The 18,998-nt window shown below is 33.0% G+C and overlaps 1 long non-coding RNA gene across 1 annotated transcript; it reads right to left on the bottom strand.

Annotated features, from left to right (window-relative positions):
• Window positions 1-382: 382 nt before the first annotated feature.
• LOC104646304 (uncharacterized) lies at window positions 383-17,492 on the bottom strand. The gene is made up of 2 exons (XR_740451.3): window positions 17,194-17,492; window positions 383-633 (listed from the first exon to the last, which is right to left on the bottom strand). It is a non-coding gene; the product is annotated as an uncharacterized lncRNA (long non-coding RNA).
• Window positions 17,493-18,998: the final 1,506 nt, after the last annotated feature.

Consider the following 18,998-nt stretch of genomic DNA (forward strand, 5'->3'; position numbering starts at 1 on the left):
ATGCTACCTGGAAACCTGGTCAATCACATAACTTAAAAGCAATGTGAGAAATTAAGGATTCCATTGAGGAATTCATTAAACTGAAAAATAAAAAGAGGACATTGCAACTTTAATTATGATAACTAGTCAATCCATGGACCTTTATATCATACAATTGAGGAATAGTTTATTCACGAAATATTATGATTAATGAAATTTATAAAGATGGACAGCGGGATTGGAGTTGTTTAAAGAACTAACCTCCAATCTCAATTAAGAGCTCCATTAATAGTCTTTATGTCACGACCCAAAGTATAGCCTAGGCATAACATGGTGTATAGGACCCTGAGAGGTCCTACACAAGTCACTTAGCATACATTATACAAAATAATAGAAATAAAGATTTTAAATGAAACAGACTTATATCATAAAAGAGTTTGACAAGGTGGAAGCGTAACATAACTCACAGTAAGTCATCTATTACATCATAAGGAAAATGATTGGAACGTAACCCATACATCAGATACACAACTTGAAAACTAAAATGACATAAAGCTATAAGAGTGTCTCAATCCTCAAGACATAAGGACTCACCAATCCTTGAGCGCCAAAAGATCAACTAGCCACGATCATGAGAGATAAGAGTGCAAGACCCTATATTATGAAACAATATTGGCACGAGAATTCATTAGTACATGGAATGTACTAAGTATGATAGTAATGCATAAGAGCTATGAAATCATGTAAAAAATGAATTTACTTGATATGTAATGACCAAGATAAATCATAGGATAAGAGGTTAGAAAACATAAGTTATAATCATGGTCAATGAAAGGTAAACATACTTAAAACACTAGTGACATACTTTAGAAGTAACCTTAGTTCATTATTGTGGGAAGTTTACCATTAACTGACATAGATCACATGAGCTATAACATTACATCCATTTTATTGCTCCCACACTAAAAAGAGAGAGTCCTAATTGCCAAGGTAAGGACGATGAAATTCTAGATTAGTTGGATTTACTAGCTCATGTCTATCTATGAAAAATTATATGGGGGGACATAGTTTATGGGACATGGATAATCGCCGCTAGTTTAATTAGTGCTAAGTATAAATCCCATGGAATAGTCATTATCATATTAATATTATTATCCATGGAAAAGTAAATTAAGATACTAATCCAAGCTAGAAACATCATAAAGTAGCTCTTTAGACCATGAGTGAGAAAATATTTCACAGTACATAATCCTTTTAGAATATATTTATAAGTCTCATAGTCATTAACTCCATACTAAATTGTCATACTACTAATGGAAATAGTCTTAGAATGTTGATCCACAATCACATATCGCATATCAGGATACCATACTAATCAAACCCACTTTCAGAAAATTGCCCTAAAGCATTGATTGAAAATATAGTGTCCAAGCTTCATAGAATATATAGACACCTTCACATATAAGCTTACTTGATTCATAAACACTGCTTTCATAAAACATGTATAATTTCAATATACGAAAGTTCATAAGTTTAATCATGTGTTCATATGAAAAAGTTGTCATGCTCCGAGACTACACTTAGACGTACCACGAGACCCAAGACCACAAGTGATATCAAGATAAACCTCTTAGCATTAGCTTGACTAAAAACACTAACAAAATATACGAACAAAATCTTAACTGGAGAAACGAGCAACTCAATCCGCAATATAAATAATGTTTTAAAAGTGACAATATGCATAAAACTGAACATCTAAATCTTAACTCTATGCCTAAAAGCCTCTAATACTGGCGAGCTGCTGGGATAAGTCCCCATCTAATTCAAAATATTGAATAAGCAAACTAACTAATGACATGAAGTTGAACTCCAAGTCCTCAAATGAGGAGGACTTACCAAACTAGTTGGATGTGTTATCGACCTATTAGCCACATACTGAAGAGCGCTACAGAATCTACATCATAATACGATGTAGCACAAAGAATTATGTGGTCAGTACTATGGAACATACTGAGTATGTTAGATGTGCATAAATAAAACAAATTATACTAAAAACATGCTCAAAACTGATATCATTCACATATTATAGTAAAGCATACTTGAAGCATGGTTATAACATAAGTCGTATAATGATAGTAAAATATGTGATAGAATGACTCAAGCAATACCATAAGCTTAAAACACATTTAGAATCATGTTAAATAATAAAATCTCTGAAATCTGAAACCAAAGAGTCAATTCACTTAAAACTTGAAACTATTTATGTGGAAGTTTAACCAACATATGCCATGTGGGCTACATGAAATCTAATGTATATGCCCCGTCAAAAGGACCCAATATACCTTGTCAAGGTATAGACCATGACTGTGTCGTGATCATTAAATCTGAGGCCCAAAAAGGGGGACTTATAAACCTTAGGAAGCACGTAGTTCTAGGACTAAGGGTACTCTCACCCTGTTAAACTTGGAACTAAATACTACTCCTACAAACATACCTATAACTTATATAGTATTGAGGCACATATATTTCCAAAATTGATCATAACTAGTAACATATCTGATGTCAAATTTATTCATAAGCATAAGAACATATCTGATGTCATGCAATATAAAATCACAAGTCTTAGAGTTTCGTATAGCCACGATGAAAAATACTCTTCTTTTTTGAAATTCATAACCTAAATAAATAGGCATGTAATTTCATCATATTAGAGGTCACCTTATTTAAACATGCACAATCTCTACCAACAACATGCAATTTCATGAAAGAATAATAGAATTATTTCTTCATGTGTGGTCTTTAAAAAAACACTTTAGATATCAGAAATAGATCATGGATAATGAATGATAAACCATATATTTTTACTTTAAAACTGATTCTATAAATTTTCTCCAATTCGGATTGGAACCCTAATTTAGCAATTCAAAAGAATCACTTCAGAAGGTTGGGGTTTTGGGCACAAGGGTGGAAGGAATCCGTGTTGAATACCCACAAACCTGGTGGATGAAAATTATGGAGAAATCCTTTGGATTTTAGGGTTGAACTTGAAGAAGAGCTCTTTTTGTTCTTGAGATAAAATTGTTGCTTCTTTCTCTTCTTGTGTTTCTTTGTTTGATGATTTTTGGAGAATGAATGTTATAGGTACTTTTTAACTAGTATAATAGGCTTAGACGAAGTAAACGACGTAGTTTAAGTACCAAATGACGTAGTTTAAGTACCTCCGCATAGGGGAAAAGACCAATACGACCCAGACTTAAATTCTATTGAGGGACTTCGCGAACCATTTAAAGCATCATGGCCCGTCTAGTAGGTCGTGATTTTTCCATGCCTCACAGGATTTTTCACTAAAATGAGCATAACATTTTTACTTGGGCTCAAAATTAGGCAAACATGGCGGCATTAGAAAGAAGAATCAAAATTCTATAATTTGATAGGTCATGGACCACCTAATTAATTTTTTTGCTGAAATATATGATTGTTTGAAGTTTACCAAAAATTCCATGTATAATAAGTCTCTTTCACGGATGAACTTATGGTCCATGTGAAGCTTCACGGACCATTTAGACGTATGTGGCCCTTAATGGGAAATACCCTTCAGATTAGGCCACCTGTGATATACCATGGTTTCACGGTATTTTGATACTTTTTCCTTAAGTTTAGTGTGTCCAAAAGCCTTTTTGTACTAATTTTTATGTATGTTTCTCTTTATTTGCAAGAAATCTGTCTAAAAAATGAATGCGGAGGTTTTAGAGAGAGAAATACAGAAAAGTACCACCTACGGAGCTTGTGACGGTCCGTCGTGCCAGTGACGGTCCGTAAGTGGCATCCTAGTGCAGCTGCTGAAGGAAGAAGGGGAAGTCTGACCAAGTGTGGGGTTACGGAGTGTGTGACGGACCATCGTAGCCATGACAGTCTGTCCTGCTGGTTCGCCATGAAGATCAGTGAAGTAGTCCCAGTACCCAATTCCAAGAGTTCAAGTGTTTTGGAACGGAGACCCTCAACGGACCGTTGTGCCTGTGACGATCCGTCATACCTGCCGTCGAGGGTAATAAAGAGAGCAGCAGAAGAATTTGCACAAGTATGGGATGACGGAGTCCATGAGGTCTGTCGTGACCACGACGATCTGTTGCGAGTTCCGTCGATCCAGCCGTGTTTTGACAGATTTCCAGCAAATAGAGTCCTTATTTAATTAGGTTTTTTATTTTTTTATAAATAGTTTGAAAAACCTCGTTTTTGAGGTTAGACCCTTGATTATGTTTTTGACTCTTTGTTAGACTCTTGGTTATTTGAGCTTCTTTTGTGGATTAGACTTGGTGATTATTATTACACTTTTGGAGAATCTTTAGTCTTCAATTAATTGCAGTAATTGATTGTTGGTATTTTTGTCGATTAATCAAGTGAACTTTTGGATTTTATTCTTTCTCATTGAAGTATGTGCATGAATTCTTATATTACATATTTGAATATTGTGATTATGACTATGGGTAACTAGACTCCATAACTAGGGTTGTGGGAACCATAGGCGAATAATGAGGTAAAACCTAACTAAAATAACAATTCTAGAATAGTGTCTTGCATGTATTGATAATTCTTTTGATTAGAAGTCTTTTTAACGGATGGCCAACGTTAGAACTCGCCTTAATGCTACTTGCCGGACCAAGGAGGTAGATAATAGGAAAAGAATTGTCAACATAGATTTAGTGTATACTATCTAATAGGCTAGTATTGATTGGTACGAGGTAATAACTTAGTCAAATATCAAATATGATGCTTAATATGAGGTAAAGGTAAGGGTTAGTATAGCCACACACGTAGCCGTACCAAGGTGCGGAGTGAAATTTTCTAGATGCCGGACCAAGGATTTAGAAATACATAACTTATCACTTTGCATGCAATATACTATGAAAGAATTGTTATAGTTAGAATTAACAAGTTATGAACCTGTGGGGAGCACGTAAACCCTAGTTACTTTGGTTAATTGATTAAACTCCAACATTTGAAGCAGTTAGTTATCTCCTTTAATTTAGCTAGTTATTTTCATTCATTTTGAAGTAAAAAAAACCTTTTTTATTGTCTTTGCTTTCCAAGGAAATAATTTACTAAATAGTAGTAATAATATATTGAAGTTAGGTCTGAACTGTTCTCCTCGCGGGAACGATCCCAACCTCATTAGTTGGGTTCTTTACTTGATACGACCGTTTTACCTCTTATTTGAGAAGTAAGTTTGAGCTTATCAAATTTTGGTGCCGCTGCCGAGGAAAGTAGCTTTTAGATAAATTTAAACTTATTACTATAGTTTAGTCGATATTTTCTTGATTTTACTTTGTTTTATAGTTTTTGATTCTTGCAGAACCATCTTCCTTGTATGCCAAATACACGGGGAGGAAGAGAACCCTTGTTTCCCTACGATCACGAATTAGAGCATACACTACGCAACATGAATCGAAACTTGGGAATTAATGATGATAATCCAAACCAGAACATCCCAGCTCCGGTTGATGTTCATGGTAAGTTGTTACCCGATGCTCGGGTGGAAACCAACAGAGGGGACACAATCCCGCTCCACGGACCCAAGAATACTACAGAGGCTATGACAATATAGAAGACTCCGATAGGCCAATTGTCTTGCCCCCTCTACCACCAGGCCACACTCAATTACCAGTTGACCAAGCAATTACATAGTCAACCAAACATAACAAACAATGTAATTAAACACAACGCACCAAATTCAATTACCATGGTGGCTTTCCAAATAGGCCTTTAGGAATTATCAAGGAATAGTCATCATGCCTTCATCTTGCCCCTAGGACATGAAACCAACAGCCAAGCTGAATTTGTCGCCCTACTTTTTGGTTTTAAATGGTGCATAGTTATTGGTTTTAGTTCTATCATGATGAGGTAGACTCTGTCACGCCCCAAGCCTATACCTTAGGTGGGACTGGCACTCGAAAATCATTATTTGCCTCAAGCGAACCCTTGACCTGGCTTACTTAATCAATGGAAGACATAAACACAAGAGATATAACTCATAAAATAACTTAAAAGATAATAACTTAGCCAAAACGACAATTCAACTCTTAAACATATACAATTGAAATGAATAAGACTAAAGAACTAATATTATATGTCTATGAAGCCTCTAAAATAAAGAGGGATGTTGGTACAGGACCCCCAATCATCCTAAAAACTAAACTAGAAGGCCAGTGATAAAAAAAACAAGTCCTTCGGAATGCAAGGAGGCTCACCAACTGACTCTGAGTTTCTCATTAGATTAATGGTGCGATGGATGTCAATCCTAGTTACCAGTGTCAACATCATAAGACGATGTAGACCAAATGGCATTAGTACATTGAATGTAAGAGTATGCGAGTTGGAATGCTCACCAATACATAGGCTTGAAAAGAATTTAAAAAGAAATAATTACCTTGGCTCTTCTAAACTCATGAATCGCTTAACTCATAACAAAGCAATGAAACACATGCAATATATGAAAAGCTTTCTAAAACAGTAAAATCAACTTAGTTCTTCAAAGAGAATGCAATAACAAACTCAACTTTACTCATATAATAAAGTAATATAGTTTCTATGGGAGATTCTCTAACCGACAACAACCACTATTAGCCTAAATGGTGAAACAGTGTATTGCCCATGCTGCCAGAACTTTCACATACCTTGTTGTCATATAGAATACATAACTTAGTGGATTCACTAGCTTAACTTAAGTGATAATCTAAAAAGTATGATAATTTAATACCTATGATGGGTACACGGTTTATAAAGACATTAATATGAACTCGCATCCCATATCGGTGCTCTATACTACTCCAAAAAACATACTTAGCTCATATGTTTTTCAAACTATTCTTTGTATTGATATAATCAGTCAAAACTCTTGCCGTCAATGTTCCATTTCATTATCAAATGTGAAAACATTTTCAAACTCTTTGCATATACATAGTCCCCGTATATTTTTTTGAAGAAAAGAATTCAATATTTACTCTTTACTCCTTACTAATCTTGAACTTTAAGTCTTAAAAAAGAATATAAACGTTTGTAAAAGACTTTTGAAAACTCTGTAAACTTTGTTTTGACTTGCTTCTTAACTTCTAGACTTGACTCTTAACTTCTTTTGACTTTGATATTAACTTTACTTGAAGTGGATTATGGATTCAAGTTTCATGATCTCATGTTTATATATGATTTCATGATGTTTAGATGTACCTTAGAGTGTTGGAATCAACTAGAAAATATAGGTATATTGCTAAGCAACAAGTACATAAGTGTGGGTACGAATGGGGAGAACTGGCTTCCGTGGCGCTATGAGAGATGTAGGGTGTTAGCCCTCTGAGGCGCTCTACCTGGCGGAACATGCCAGAGGCCAAAGTTTAGAGGAAATATTTTGACGCTCTGGCAGGCACAATGCTACAAGCTCTTCCCCATAAAATCCCTGATTTTTCTCCTTTTTTCATCTCTAAACCCTCTAAACTTCAATGGTTATTCCCCCAAATACTTAGAATCACTTATACCCTCAATATCCTATAGATTCAACACGAAATTTCACCCAGAAATATGAATCAAACCTCAAAAAACTTCAACAACACAACCCACATGAATTCAAACGAATATCATCAAGAACTCAAGCAATTTACTTTCAAATGAAATATATTTCGCTAAATTGAATCATGACTGGTGTGTGTATTAAATAACCCAAAGCTATTTTATCTCACATACCTTATAGGGATTACCTCTGATGAAATCCACAACCTAAACGTGATGATCTTGACAAATTTTGAACGTTCTTCTCCTTTCCCCTCTTTTTTTCTCTTCTCTCAAAACCCTAACTTGTTTTTTTCTAAAAGTATAAACTGAGTAAGATCAATTTACACCCCAATTAATTACCCAAAAACAAAATAAAATAATTTGGTAAGGAAAAGATCAAACTACCCTTTCAAATTCGGATTGGACTTTACTTATTCCAACAGTCCAACTTCCAAAGGGCATAACTCACTCATAGAAACTCAGAATCATGCAAACTTAGCGGCATTATAAAGGTTATTCGAAGAGATTTCCAACCATATCTGGAAATACACCTAACTCATCTTGATCTAGGAGTTATGATCGTTTGAAGTTGACTAAAAACTCAACTTTTCTTAATTGAACAAATTTCTAGATTTCAATTCTTTCCAAAAATCACTATTTCTAATTCTAAGTTTCTTCTTAGCTATACAAACTCTTTGGCGTTGCAGAACTTTTCCATCGATGCCTAGGCAATTTCCTGGTAAATTGAAGACACGGTCAAACAGATAAAGAACTTATAGGCATACGTGATATATCTGTTCAACATTGCTTCAAGATACCTAATAAAGTTGCTGAGAAATTAGATTCCCTAAGTCACTCACTTACTCATGTATAAGTCTTTTCTCACTTCAACACTATCCCTAGAATAGTGAAAATAATTATCAACATAGATAGGTGCCCTTCCTGTAGAGTCAAAAAGCGTAAAGCAAATACTTTGAGTTATGATCCCCTTGAACCTCTCTAGTTGTGCTAGTGTTTTTTTAGCTTAGATCTTTAGGATACTTTTAGAGACCACCCCTCAAGTTTAGCCTTATAACACTAACTTTCCTTCTAGTTTCAGATATCACGCTCACCTCCCTTATTTTCACATTTATGTAACCAATTTAGTTTCAATGCTAAAACCCATCCAATATTCCAAAGTTTCCCTTTATTTACGTTATTTTTTTTATTAATCATTAAAACTCATACAATATTCTAAAGTCTCCCTTTCTTGACATTATTTTTTTATTAATCTTTTAAATGAAAATTTCCAAATTATTTTAATTGACATAAAATACTCTACATATGGTGTTCCATCGCGTACCATCTTTCTACATATATATATTTAGTTTTAAGTCATCTACGACCCCTTAATGTTGTGCTCAGAATTCACTTAGACACCTTAACTAAGATATCTACCTATTAAACACCTTCACCCTTTTGAATTTAAATTGTATAAAGATTTTTGTAGGATTCACTTCAGATAGGCGTGTGGAAGTATTTCATTAGGCGTTTTCGTGGAAAAGAATACTCTTTCTTCTTCGTCGCCTCTTTTCCATCATTTCCTCATCACACCAGTTTGCCGCCGTTGACAGTAGATACTTCTTCTTTCTTTTTCCTTTCTCTGGAAATTGCCGTTCTTTTACCTCATTGTTGCTCCTATTAAATTTTGCCCCTTGTGCTCTATATTGCCTGCCCACCTCTATGACTGTCATTATAACCATCATTTTTATTGTTTTAATTTGTAAATGATTGAAGTTTGAAATATGTATCTTCAAATCAATATATATTTTATGTAAACGTTAGATGTTGTTCTATAAAAAAATTAGTTATAAATCAGACAAAAAAGTCATTTTTCTAACAATATCAATAAGAACTTATTAATTTTCTGACCGAATTCGTCTTTCTTGTACCAAAATAGAACGAATAAGAAAGTTACAAATGTAACGACCCTAAAACTAAACTAGGTTTATCTAGAGACTCACATGTGATTTAAGGGTTAATAACATGTTAATCCAGTGTGTCACAGCTATTATAGTTAATTTGAAGAGGTTTGGAATACAAACGTCCAAGAACGACCAAGACGTTTGGAAACTAGTCGTGTTGTGTGCTAGTGTGACTTTGTATGTTTTGCGTGTTGTTTGGTGTCTTAAATGATAGCAGAGGACCCTAACATCTATATTGACATCTTAAGGGTCCAAACATCTGGGCACGGATCCCCAAGGACCACCTTACGGGTCCTTGAGAAGGACCCAAAGGCTGGCAAAAACACTGCCTAGGCAGTGTCAAATGACGCCCAAGTCGACGGCCCTTAGACAGGTTGACGTCCCACTGATTGGGGTCTTTGCTCCACACCTATGTGTTGGATCTTAAACCCAAAAATGTGGTGTCTCAGTCACAAACGACGACGTGCAGGACGGTCCCGTCATTCCATCAACAATCCGTCACTTGCAACCGTCGATTGGACCTGAACTCATTATCTTGTACACAACCAAGCTAGGGGTGAATTGGGAAGTCACCCCACATTCCAAATACAGTATGGGTGGTTATTTTGTCTATTCTTAGGTATTATAAATTGGTCTAAAACATGAAATCCCCATTTAGAATTATTTCTTCAAATCAAACCTTTCCCTCTCAAAATAAACTCTCCCAAAAACCTCCATTGGAGACCAAGCTCAAGAACAATCTAGGGAGATGAATTCCAAGTTATTTCTTCTCCAACTTTAGTGGCTTCTCTTATATTAAGGTATGGTAATCCATTATCCTTAGTTAACCTTTCATCTAAGGAGTTCTTTCAAAGGTTTTTCAAAGAGATTTGATGATCAAATTCCCAATCTTTAATTCTAGCCATGGGTTCATTGTCAAATTATTTTCAAAGTAATTCTAATGATGTATTTATGATTAATTACTTATTTTAAGATGAATTTCAATCCAATTCCATGAAAACCCCATGATCTCTCTAATTTCTCAATTTAGCCTATAATGTGGGTCTTGTTATCTTGATTTGATGATGATGAAATTGTCATGAGATTGTGATGAATTGTCTATTGTTATTTCTATCTATATCAATTGGTTATGAATTGTTGAGAATTGGTCTATGACAATCAAAGCTTGTAGAATTGGTAAGTTGACCTAATTCCTATCCTAAGGTGTTTGGATTGACATTGTGTGGTATGATCCACTTACGGTGGCGGTGTTTATATTCTTTTCATTCTTTATATATTGTGATAATGACATTGAGGGCGATATATGTAAAGTGATTCAATGTGATAACTATCATGATTGTGAAGGAGTTGTGTAGTCTCCAAAGCTAGTACCATGACTAAGGTGTATTGATAATGTTAAGCATATGTGAATGATCATGTTAGGGTTAAGTGTGTTCTATATGTGTAACATTGATGAAGTACTCTTGAAGAATGACCGCTACCTATGTTATCTCAATATGAATGTGTGATCATAGTATGCTAGGAGCTTTCTATTTCAAGGTTGAGTATGTTCTTGTCTCCTATGATGTAATGTGAGTGTATATAGTCTATAGTCCCAAATACTCTATATGTGGGTGGATTAAGACTTGAGGAATGTTGTACATATATTGTGATCTTTAGAGAATGGCTTCCTCAATACCATGTTGTTTCCAAAATGTGATCTTGTTGACCAATGTACACACACACACCTCATGCATATCTATGAGTATGATAGATTCATTGTGTCAATTGAAAGGATAGTTCTCATATGGACCATTGCCTACTACTATGCATATAAAGTATATGAATGATGAAGTATGAATATCTGTTTTTTAAATGTGTTTATGTGAAAGGTTTCCTCATATATGTACACATACACACACATGAAATCATAAATGAAGTATGTTAATGATGACCTAGTGATTAAGAGTTTTTGGATGGTTCTTCTTAATTGTACTATAAACTATACTATGTTATGATTATTTGAAAGGATATTCTCACATTATGTTTGTTTTGATGAAACGACATTATCATCATTTACCTTTGAGATATGTATATGTATATGAGGAGTTAATATCCTAAAGCCTATATTATGAAGTAAATGTTAATAAAGACTTAAAGGTTTTTCAAAAAGAGAAAGTTAGCTTAGCACCGAGTGAACTTGACAATGAGAGTTGTTCCTTCACAAAGGTAGGAAGGTTCACACTATGATCTCTCATAAGAACTACAATGTTATTTGGCATAAAAATTGTTATAATAATAACCTCCTAGTTTCTTAACTATGTGCCCTAAAGGAACCTATAAAGTGGATCCACCTAGATGCTAGCATGATGTTTATGTTCTACCTTTGCAAGTAGGATACCCTCCTTTCGGTGTGAGGGGATGACGCCGGATTCCATGTTTAGCTCACATGGTCTTACTGTCGGTTAAGGCGAAGTTTTCTGAAAGTAAAATGAACAATCGAAGTAAGATGATGAACCCTAAGTAGGACTACCTAAGGGAAGTTTCTTGGTGTAGGTGAGTGTATGGGACTTTACCTATGCATTGCACAAGTAGCTCTTGAAGAAAGTTCTATATGATATGCACATATATATGTATCTCATGCATGACATCATGGTGTTGGTCTATTTGTTATGATAATATTCATAGTATTGATAACTATTGTGTGTTTATGATGAAGGTCTTACCTAAGATGCATATAGTTGGCTATACTTGTCATGTTGATGTATGAAGTAAGCGGCAAAGCTTGTGATCTCCTTGTGGGTTTACTTAGTATGTGTAATTTTATGGGCTTCACATGTGCATTGCATTAGTAGGCTTAGGTTGGGATTATGAGTAAGGTCTTATGATGATGTATGAAGTAAGTGGCAAGCTTGTGGTCTCCTTGTGGGTTTACTTAGTATGTCTAAGGTTATGAGGGTTCACATGTACATTGCACTGGTAGGCTTAGATTGGGATTATGAGTAAGGTCCTATGATGTATTGATCAAATGAAGTTGAAATATGTATTTGTTGACTATTTTCTCATTATGATGATATTGGTAGTATTGACTTTCATGTTGTCTTGAATTATGCATAAAGGCCTAATGAGTTATGACTATGATTTGATAAGTGAAAGAGTTTTATATGAGGTCTATGAATTATGTTGGTCTTGTGTCTAAGGTTAAATTTATGTATTGTGCTATGTTGAATGTGATGAGTCTAAGTCTAGGTTGACTTCATAGGAACACTTGGTAGAGGTATTATTATGGTATACTACTTGTACATTGAACTAGTGTGACTTGGGGTTGTTTTAGGTGGTGGTTCTTATGTGAAGTATGTATTTCATGATATATTATGTCTTTATGAATGTGTATGCTTAAAGTAATGAAGGTTTTATGAATGTGCACTTTGGTGACCTTAAGGCGGTACTTTGGTATGAATGGTGGAATGAGACACTATTCATACATTGCACTAAGTACTACTTAAGGTTTGTTTTAGAGAAAAGAGTTAAAGGCAAAATGGAATGTTAATGCTATGAAAGTGTGGAATGTGTCTTAAATGAGATAATTGGCTTTGTGTTATGAAGAGTAGTATTCATGTCTATGGATTGTATATGGACTATATTCTGCTATTGTGACAATGTTTACGAAGATTCTTTATAAAGGCATGATGCATGATTTCTATGTACTTATGATTTTATAAATGAAGTGATGTTCTAGTATTTGATGTGCTATGAAAAGTTTTAAATTTTCTACTAAATTTCTATGACAATGCGATGAATGATGTCTATGAGCTTGTACAAGACCTTCGAGAAGTCAAGTAAGTCATATTACTTCTAGGGGGTTCTTCCCAATCGTGACAACAATTTGTTTTGATTATTAAGAAATCGACGAGAAATAACGTGTTAGAAAACTTGACGGCTAATTCCTTCGCAAGCCATCAAAAATAGCCATAAATTTTTCAATCCTTCTTCTTTTTCTTTTGATTCTCTATTGCAGAAGTACCAAAAATGTTTTAAAATAATGTAACATGGGTGAGTCACGTTTTGGGTTCAGATGGAATAGCAGAGGTGGGGTTACAATCTTTTTTCTTTTTCTCTTATTTTTCTACTTAAAAATAAATCTTTTTTTTCATTTACTTTATAACATTTTTTAAATAATATTTTTGGACTAAAAAGTAACAGATGTCGTTATTTAATTCGTTGAAATGTCATGTCATCGCGTGTGTATTTCACACACTCTATATTTTATTAGTTTATTATCAAAAAAATATTTAAATTGTTCAAATTCGAAAGTGTAGAGATGTTCAATAGGTACAGGTCTTAGTTCAGGTGTCTAAGTAAATCATGCGGACAACTTTAAGGGGTCATAAATGACTTAAGCCCATTTATTTATTTCTTGTAAACTATCGAACTTGCTAATTGGCGAAACTTCTTAAACATATTAAAATTTAGTGGTAATTTTTACAGTTAATACATATGCAAAGTAAAAAAAGGACTATTGAAAATTTATTATAAAAATATTGTTTATGGTCAGGAAATATTGTTTGGTAATTATGTGCAGGAAATATTGTTACAGTATATATATTGTAATCCCCTGATTACCTTATAGCTTCACGATTACAAGTCATTTTATTATTGCTTTGGGTCTTTCATTTTGATTTTTATTGGTATTACTATGGTGGAATTTTAAAAAAATGGGCTTCATTTTTTAAGCTTCTTAGTACCCGCGGGAATCCCATTGCCACTACCACCCTTTTTAGTACTCCTCGAGCTAATCCCTTATTGTTTTCGAGCATTAAGCTCAAGAATATGTTTATTTGCTAATATGATAGCCGGTCATGATTCATTAAAGTTTTGAGTGGATTCGCTTGAACTATGCTATGTATGAATGATCTTTTCTATTTGTAGGGGTGTAGACATTGAAATTTTGCGTTCAATTCGAATTGGGACTCTACAAATTGTGTTCAACACAGATAAGGATTCTTGGAGGCTACTCAACCCTAAACCCTAGTTTATTCCTATATAAAGGGTACTAAATTCCCTTTAAAAAGCATCTCGAAAAATCCACAAAGAGATCAAGATCTCGAATACTCCACAAATTGATGGATTATTCATATAGAGAGGTCAAATCTAAATCATCCTAGTTCGAGAAATACGCCACTAACGGCCCTCGAATCATGGATAAATCATATTAGAGAGTAGAATCAAGGGAGGAGCAGATTTGTACTCACAATCTTGATGAATAAAATCACGTTTCTTCATATTTTATTTGTATGGTTTATTTATTTTCCATATGGTTAAAATTTGTTGCAAAACAAATTGGCACGCCCAGTGGGACCAAATCTGCCCTTCATCTCTTCTCTCTTAAATCAAATCTGAAAATCTGAAGCTGCAAAGGTGGAAGAATGAGTACTTCAAGCCTCGTCTTTGAGTTTCACAAGTCTATTCTCCGTCAAGCCTTGAAGCAGGGGGCATTTGTAGACATTGAAATTTTGTGGGACTCTACAAGATGCGTTCAATTCGAGTTGGGACTCTATAAATTGTGTTCAACTCAAATATGGATTCTTGGAGGCTACTCAACCCTAAACCCTAATTTATGCCAATAAAAAAGTACTAAATTCTCTTAAAAGGCATCTCGAGAAATCCACAAAGAGATCAAGATCTCGAATACTCCACAAATTGATGGATTATTCATATAGAGAGGTCAAATCTAAATCATCCTAGTTCGAGAAATACGCCACTAACGGCCCTCGAATAATGGATGAATCATATTAGAGAGTAGAATCAAGGGAGGAACAGATTTGTACTCACAATCTTGATGAATAAAATCACGTTTCTTCATATTTTATTTGTATGATTTATTTATTTTCCGTATGTTTAAAATTTGTTGCAAACAAGGGGATCTTGGTCCTTTATTTATAGTTTTTGCATAAACCGATCTGGAATTAGGTGTAGCTATAACACAAGCTCATGTTTCTACGATCTTAATCTGTATTTACTTGAATGATGTTATATAAACATAATTTTTTTCTCAAGTCTAAAACATTATCAAACTAAAAATTTATCATCGCATGTCAAATGGAAAAATTATTGTCTATACAAATATTTGGACATCAAGTATGCAGGTTGCATTCCTATTGATTTATACTTATCATTTCTCGTATTATCAATCCAAGCTCAAGCTAAAAATAAAACTCAAATATAGTATTAAAAACTGGAAAGAAATATTGCTTAGGTTATTAGTCATATAGAAGTATTAGATAAATATATTAATGTTATAAAAGGGTATTTTTGGAGTGTGGTTGAAAGATTTATCATTTTAAGTTTGGTTACAGAAATTTTATAAAAAAAGGAGATGAGGGTGATATCTGAAACCACAAGAAAAGTAAATGTATAAGGTTAAACATAGGGGAGGGGCGAGGGGTGTGTTGGCTCTGAAATTATCCCTAGATCTTTGGAGCATTCATTTGATTTGACTGTGTATCCAAACTGTCAAGAAGGTATGGCCTTGACGTTTTCTTCAAATGTTATTTCCCTCTCAATGGCAATATATATGGTTTATAAAAAAAATTCATTCACTATGTATTATATAGGCCGAATTCATAAATAGATGACTTTTTTCTTTCAGGTATCTTATCTACACCATTTTTCTATTGAATCATTCATAATTTATTTCTTTTAAACATTGTTGGCTGATTTTGATCGAATTTTCTATTGTAAATGCCTTCAATTGTGTTGGTATTGTAATAATTTTGATTGAAGGAATAAAAAAAATTGTGTGTTAGTCTCATTTGTATCCTAATGTGTTCAAATGACTTGAAGTAAACCACAATTATTCTCAAACAGTTTCACTATCAATTGGACTAATGAGTTTTGGAACAACATATGTATCCACTATCAATACCCCTCACAAAATCTGGTTCCACATCAGCCAACTGTGTTTCAATGGAACAAATAATTGGAGGTTCAACGATTCAATAAAATAACATAATTGAGGTACCTGGGGGAAAACCTAACAAGCTTAAAGATATATTTATATACTTGGCCTAATATATATTATACATATATTATATACTAAATAGATATATAAAATCTTGAAAATATGAAAATCATTATTCCAAATTGAAAACCGATGGAATAAAATTATCATTAATAAAATAAAAATAATCTACTTTATTAGGCATACATCAATATACTATTTTCTCTCTCTCTCTCTTTATATATATATATACATACATATATATATATATATATATATATATGTATATATATATTATCACTTTTAATATTTTATACAATATATTATTATAGATAAAATCAATACGCATATCTCTTAAAACTAGAATTGATTAATTATCTTTATTTTTAAACTCGAGAATTGGTGTTTTAATTTAAAAAATATCTTTCTCTCAGAGAGTAAGAGTTAGGATAAAATCCATACTCTAACTCTTCCTCTTCCCTTGATCAGTCAAAATTTACTAAAAAAACATACTTCATTAAAATGGATATTCTATAGCTTATCAAACCCATCAAAATTCTTAGCCTTTGATTTTCTCACACTCAAATCAATTTTTCATGAATCCACCATTGTTTTCTTGCAAGGGGAGACAACTCTCGCAGGCAGAGACAATGGGCATTGTTGTAAGCAGAGATTTCAAGTCCACTAGATCATTTATCAAATTCAACATTGACAATGATATTAGTTGCATACCTTGTAATTTGTATACTATAGATCAACCAAGAAACTTTGTGTCACTTCTCCTGTCGGATCTAGGCATAGTGAGCAACGTGTCACTTCTCCTATCGGATATAGGCATAGTGACCAACATCGATGAATAAAAAGGTGAAGCAAACATCATCGCAGTAAGATGCCCTGACCAGTCACAAACGTAATCATTAAGTTTCGATAAGCGAAAAGTTACACATGTATTTGACACATTATTGGTCTATCTGATACATTATTGAGATACAATTTATATGTATCTATTTTTTATCAATGTGTATGTATCTAATGATTATATTAGACATAATTTGTTTAGTTATAAGTCTGAGTCTTTGTCATATGTAAGTGGTCTTCTATCAGTAATATTTTCGTATATATGTTATTATAATGTATCTAACTATTTTTGTATTTATTTAAGATACATGTTTTTGAATATAACATATGAAATTGATACTTGATACATCAAATTATACATATAAAAGATACTTGGTGTAATATTAGATCATACAAATATATACATAAAATTAATACTGGTCATATCTATTATACATATGAATAAATTTAAATGATACTCATGTATTCAGAGGTGGAGCCAGGATTATCAATAAGGGGGTTCAAAATCTGTAGAAATAGATAGTCAAAGGGGGTTCGACATCTACTATATTTACATATAAACTTATTTTAACCATATATAAATAAGATAATTTTCCGTCGGAAGGGGGTTTGAGTGAACCCCCTTGTATAAAGGTAGCTCCGCCCTGCATGTATCTAAGTGTTTAGTTTGTTGGATACATTATCTATTGATAACATATAATTGAATTAATGAACTTAATATTTTAAGAGTTATAAAATGAAACTAATCAAATTGAATGACCAAGATATACAAGTTTTTTCTTTTATTAAAAATATACTAAAATGAAATGAATTAAACATAGATATAATCTTTGTTTTCCCTCATATTAATGGATTTAATTAATTTAAATTTTCAGAATTAAATGTCCATGTATTTTGAAAATCCTCAATAGTCATCTAATTAAGGAAACTTGTCACAACCAATCAATTTTAAAAAATAAAATATGTCTATTAATTTTAAAATTTGGCAAATACATATACATGGATTCAAACTCGTGTATATATCCTGAGCAGAAAATATGGTACATGAAGTAATATTTGAAACTATTCAAAATCTTAATAATTAAAACCTAAATTAGTAGGATTTATGTAATTTGCTCATAAAATAATGATAATAATAATCGTAATAGTAATTTTGATGATATATTTGAAAGACTATGAATATTGAACTAAATATGAACTTAAGCATACGATAAAATAAATAAGTTTCAAAATATATATTTAATTGAATAGCAATTTAAAAAACACAATTCATTCATTTTGAAACCTAAATAAATTCTACATGACTCTGTTAATAGATTAACCCTCCCAAGTCCCATCCCTATACGGTTTCTCCCCTTGAATAAAAGTTTATATTTGATTCCATGATGAGGGTAAATTGAGGGTAAATAGTTTATTTTATTTTATTAAATTACGTAATAATATATTTTATATTAATTTAATATAAATATTCAGTGTGGATAAATTTTTTCTGTAAATTACGTGTAGACTAGCACAAATTGCTCTATCAAACTCAAGATTTTGAGAGTCCCTAAAATGATCTTTTTGGCTAATAAAAAATGGCAGCCAACTTGTCAACTTGGCATATTATGTACGTACCTCTCATGTTTAAGGGTCCTACTCCACCACACACACTGACATGATTTATGCAAAAAGATTTA

The sequence above is a fragment of the Solanum lycopersicum genome, chromosome 3 (assembly GCF_036512215.1).
Source record: "Solanum lycopersicum chromosome 3, SLM_r2.1".
In the NCBI taxonomy this organism is placed as follows: Eukaryota; Viridiplantae; Streptophyta; class Magnoliopsida; order Solanales; family Solanaceae; genus Solanum; species Solanum lycopersicum.